At 34.9% G+C, this 6,000-nt stretch overlaps 1 pseudogene; it reads right to left on the bottom strand.

Moving 5' to 3' along the window:
* Nucleotides 1-2,043: 2,043 nt before the first annotated feature.
* LOC100513710 (olfactory receptor 6C75-like) lies at nt 2,044-2,983 on the bottom strand (annotated as a pseudogene).
* Nucleotides 2,984-6,000: the final 3,017 nt, after the last annotated feature.

Genomic DNA, 6,000 nt, shown 5'->3' with positions numbered 1-6,000 from the left:
AACTATTTTTTCCCACTCTCAGATACACTCCTATAAACCAATTCAAATATGCAAAGAAACATAAAGATTATATTGTAAAAACAAATAATAGAGGTCAAAAAGTAAGTACTGCTTATTTTACATAAGCCCATTTTCTACTAGATTTTAGACAAAATTCATTACCTTATTTTTTTCTGAGACTTGGAATTTGACTTCTGGCATTCATTTGATTTTTCCTTCAATAAGTTGCAAGCCTCATTATTTATCTTATGGAATTTTTATTCATGTATTCACACTTTCTTTCCCACATCTCTTTTGTTCAATGTATAGCAATAGTTTATGTTAAAATCAACTTGGTAAATAGAAAGAAAATAATTCTACTGACTCCACTGACCTTGCTGAGATTTATAGCCTGTATCGCTATCACTACAAGTAACATCACCAAAGGCCCCAAACTGGAATATTAAAGTACAACTTAGTATTATATGGGAAAATAATTATTACATTCAAATAAGGAAAGTTTTAGATAGAGAAAATAGCTTTATTCAACTGGGAAGATTCCGTGGAAGAAGTGAAACACACTTTAGGCATTGAAGTAAGGCAATGAAGTAAATTCTCACCTTATAATTCAACTCACAGGCATAGACAGACAATATCTATTTCAGAAATGCAAAAATTTAGAATTTTAATTAAAATATTTTCATTTGGGGTCAGATAGAATTTGATTACTATTTTTTCTATCTTTTCTTTTTTTTTTTTTGTCTTTTCTAGGGCTACACCTGCAGCATATGGAAGTTCCCAGGCTAGGGGTCTAATCAGAGCTCTAGCTGCCGGCCTACGCCAGTCTGTGACCTACACCAGAGCTCATGGCAATGCAGGATCCTTAACCCATTGAGCAAAGCCAGGGATCAAACCCACAACCTCATGCTTCCTAGTTGGATTCGTTCACCACTGCCCCACGACAGAAACTCCCCATGATTACTATTTTTTCTTATTCATCACATAAACAAGGATTGAAATTTATTATCTCACTGAATAAAGTATTTTGTAAAATAAATTATTATAAAGTATATCTTCAACTTACTTTATAATTTGTACAATCTGCTCACACATTAAAAAATAGGAACCGTGAAATTCTCAGAGCATAATGTTATATCTAATATGATTGAACTATTAATTTTACTAAATAATTGATTTCATGATTTCTTCCAAATAGTCATTTTTTGTTCTAAAAATATGATTCCAGATACAAACATTCTATTTACGTGACAAGTTCTTTTTTTTTTTCCTTGCTTTTTAGGGCTGCACTCATGACATATGGACTTTCCCAGGCTAGGATTCGAATTGGAGCTGCAGCTGCTGGCCTCCACTGCAGCCACAGCAACATGGCAATGGTGGATCCTTAACCCACTGAGTGGGGCCAGGGATCGAACCCGTGTCCTCATGGATGCTAGTCACGCTAACTACTGCTGTGCCACGACAGGAGCTCCTACATGCCAAGTTCTAAAAGATATCTAACTATTTGTTTAGCGAAGCCTCATAAAATTTGTTTGATTTTTGCTCTTGTTGTGGTCTATAAGTTGGTTGGAAGAAAACCGGAAAAATTTTCTTTTTTGTCCTGTTTCTGTCTGTACATAACATGAAAGCTATTGCAAAACAAATGCTGTTCCAAAAGATTTTTCAAAAACAGGTCATCATTTCAGGTGCTATGCATTTAGTTCTGAGTACATCTTCCTGCTTGGACTACAGGTATGGAACTGAGGCTGATTCTGTCCAGTAGAAACGTTTGGAAAATTACGTTCAGAGTCTAGATTTAGCAATCTACTTATTAAAGCACTTTAAAAAAGTATCTAACACACGAGCTTATACAGAACCTTATCAAAAACATTGGTTTCATACAAATTTTTGATTATATAAAATTAATATAGATTTATTTATTGTATAATTTTATGCAGGATTATATTATGCTAATATAATCTAAAATATGTACAGAATAAGATAAACTAAACCAAGAGCAAAAGGACATTTAATTCATTTTTTTCCTTCATACTTTTTAGAATTTTCTCATTTGTTTGAACCAAACAAAAATTTTTGGACCATGTCCTTAAAGGCCTGTTTCACTTGCTGGTTCCTTAGGGTATAAATGAAGGGATTCAATAAAGGGGGCAACTGAGGTATGGAGCACAGCTACTCCTTTGCTTAGAGTCACTCTGCCATTTGCTGATGGTTTTATGTACATGAAAATGCAGCTTCCATAAGAAATGGAAACTACAATCATGTGGGAAGAACAGGTAGAAAAGGCTTTGGTCCTCTGCTGAGCAGAAGGGGATTTGAGAATTGTCTTGATGATAGAGCCATAGGAGAGAATCACTAATGTCAATGTGACCATCAGTGTCACCACAGCCAGGAGAAAAGACATGAGCTCTAGGAAATGTGTATCTGAACAAGAGATCTGTAGGATGGGAGAAGAGTCACAAATAAAATGATCAATGACATTTGAATCACAGAATTCCAACTTGAGGGCCAAGATCATTGGAGGAAAGATGAGCAGGAATCCAGTTGCCCAGGAGCTGAGTACAAGTTGGTAGCAAACTTTGCTGCTCATAATAGTGGTATAATGTAGAGGTTTACATATAGCTGCATAACGGTCATAGGACATGGCAGCCAGAAGGTAAAATTCAGTTACTCCCAAAAAGAAATAGAAAAATAACTGAGCCATACAACTCATGTAGGAAATAGTCCGATCCTTTGTCACAAGGCTCTTCAGGAACCTTGGAATACAAGAGGTTGTGAATGAGATTTCTAAAAAGGAGAAATTGCGTAGGAAGAAGCACATTGGTGTCTTAAGGTGGGAATCCAGCAGAGTGAGAATAATGATGGTTAAATTTCCAGTCACACTCAACATGTAGGTAACAGACAGAGAGAGAAAAATTACAATCTGCCACACAGGGTCATCAGTCAGACTCAAAAGGACGAACTCTGTCTGCACTGAATGATTCCTCATTTCTCACTTATGGTCTAAAGTAGACAAAAAGAGTTTAAAAAAATAATGGTCAGTATTAGTGATTAGAATCAATCAGAAAGAACAGAAAAGACAAGAGAGAAGCTAACATTCATTGATCACTGACAATGTGCTAGAAACTGTTTGGAGATGCACACAATTTTCTTATTAATATCTCCAACAACACTTTGAATGGAGTATTACCATCCCCACCTTGTGGGGAAGAAAATTGAGGTTCAGATGAAAGAATTTGGGGTATATATCTAAACGCCAGAATTCTATCAGAAAGTTGGTGAATCTTTAAAGATAAATACCGAAGACACAACCAATCTAATCCATTCGAATACCTTGGGTGAGATGTAGGAATTTCTATTTCTACAAACTTTACAAGTTCATAGCAAAGTGGAGAAGTGCTGCATTAGTAATTTAGCAAGAAATTGAATGCAAAGCCTTTTTTGTTCTACACCATTGCTCTTTTTAAACTTTATTCTACAAATACCCACTACAAGGTCTTAGCCATGAGTACATGGATAGATTTCAGAATGTTTGGGAACTCCCTTAAATTCTATGGAAATTATGTGTGAGGAGGACACATATAAGTTTTTTTTTCTTTTTAAGTGAGCAAATGATACACAATATGTTTAAGACTCACTACAAGATATATTACTGCTTCAGGAATGGCAACAATAAGAACATAATTCAAAATCCGTCTCAACTGGGTGCCAAATCAGGAAATTGCAAACTGGACCTAAAATTCGTAAAACAGAGTCACAGCATCTGAGAGAATTCATAGATAATTTTTCTAATCTTGACATGAAGCTAAAATTCTCTGCAAAATTAAGGAAGGTATCTCTTTACCAAGGTCTTACTTTCACGAATACAATTGTGATAATTGACAGCTTTTAGAAACAAAAACTTTAGAGCACAAATATAAATAAAAAGGAGAAATCCTGCTATCCATTTGGAAACATACGAACTCTTGCAACTACATTTTCAATAGCAGTTTTCAATTCCCAAACATGTTTTAGAAATCAATTGATTTTTTGTAACACATGTATCAAGACTTTTTCTTTCTTTCTTTTTTTTTTTTTTTTTTTCCTTTTCTAGGGCTGCTCCCGCAGCATATGGAGGTTCCCAGGCTAGGAGTCTAATTGGAGCTGCAGCCGCTGGCCTAGGCCACAGCCACAGCAATGAGGGATCCAAGCCGAGTCTATGACCTACACCACAGCTCACAGCAACACCAGATCCTTAACCCACCGAGCAAGGCCAGGGATCGAACCTGCAACCCCATGGTTCCTAGTCAGATTTGTTAACCTCTGAGCCACGACGGGAACTCCTTCTTTTTCAAGATGTTTTGTTAGTCAGATTGTGTTTGAGTTTGACTTTTTCCACGTGGAATTTACCATTAACATAATTTCTATAACATGAAAAAAACCAAACCACAAATAAGCTAAAAAAAATGCACTTTGTTTTTTAGAACTATTTTTATCTATGAAATTGTGAATTGCTGGTGAGGACCCTTTTCCCCAATTTCTTCAGTTGTCCTTTGAAATCTTTCACGTACCTAAAATTTTTTTTACCATTTTGGTTTATTTCCTTTTCTCAGGTCCCATGTCAAAATTTATGCCTACTTGGGACATTTATACATTGCTTCCTTAATAGTTTTCTCCCAGTTTGATTAAAAAAATTTGACTTAGTCCAGAGGGTTTATCTGAATATCCCTGTGATTTCCAGAATCGAGTCAGAAATGATTTAGAATAATTAATGGTATCATATGTGTCTAAAGCTGCTTTGTGTTAATTGGCTACTAAAAGAAAACAATGAATTCTTTCTCACATCTATTCTTGTGTAATCAGCATCTTGATAATTTCTATTTATTTATTAATGAATGGAAAATATCTCTTTAGCTATAATCAGGCAAAAAGAAATTGAAAACTAAAATGTGACAAAATTATGGCCATAGAGTGAAGTTTTCTCTTTTGAGAGATTTTATTAGTCTTCTTTTTTTTAACTTATCCATTCTCTATTAAATTTAAACAATCAATCAGAAAAAGCAATGAACAAATTTAGATGTATTTCATGCATAGGTACCCTTTATGCATTTTATATTTTTATACAAAAAGATGTAAAACAATAAGCCAGAAAGAAAAAAATCAAGCTACTTATAAATATCTGCCTTTGATTTCCACAAAATTACCTTAATCTACAATTAAAAATAAAAGATCCAAACTCCAAAGCACTTACCTTAGTTCCTGTATTTTCTTCTAGGATATGAAAGGGAGAGAAAAAAATGCTAACAATGAATTTTAAGTGCACTCAATCTAGACAATATGTCATCAAGAAATTGAAAGAAAAATGACTTTTAAATTGCAACTCAAGGCAAAAATGTGGAGTGTACTCTGTGCTTCTGTAAAACTTTCACCTCCCGCTCACTCTTGTATGTACATTTGAACTTAGGCCGACATCCTAGACTTGGGCAGTAGAAACTACTTTATTTGGTTCTATCCCACATAAGATAAATCATCTAGCGTTAACTGTGAATATGTCCAAATGGTGTCATAGGTATTGTTGGTACAATATATTCTTATATTCTTTACATTTGGAAATGAAGTAGAAAAAAATTCAGGGCTACCTGACGGAGTCTTATCATATCCTCCAAGTAGGTAGATATTTCATAGTTAATTTCACATTCTAGAAGGGGAGCTTTCTTTTATTGCTTATTTAGTTACATACTCAAGGATTCATTGAGAAGGGAAAAGAAGCAAAACAACACTGAAGAAAACTTTCCTTTGAGGTTTGTGAACAGAAGGCAAGAATTATGTGCAATAAAACTGACTTGTATAGCATCTTGTAATAGAATGTGAAGGGTCAGTATACCTACAGAGAATTGCGGCTGTTAAAAATCTGCAAGACAGTGAACAAGAGCAAAGTGTGGGTCAAGATCTCATTCATTGGGAGTTCCTGTCGTGGTGCGGTGGTTGACGAATCTGACTAGGAACCATGGGGTTGTGGGTTCGTTC

This window comes from Sus scrofa, chromosome 5 (assembly GCF_054392235.1).
Source record: "Sus scrofa isolate SSC_HxYL_T2T_F1_AM1 chromosome 5, Sscrofa_HxYL_maternal_Yorkshire_Landrace_v2.0, whole genome shotgun sequence".
NCBI classification, from domain to species: domain Eukaryota; kingdom Metazoa; phylum Chordata; class Mammalia; order Artiodactyla; family Suidae; genus Sus; species Sus scrofa.
This window is presented reverse-complemented; position numbering and strand designations above follow the sequence as displayed.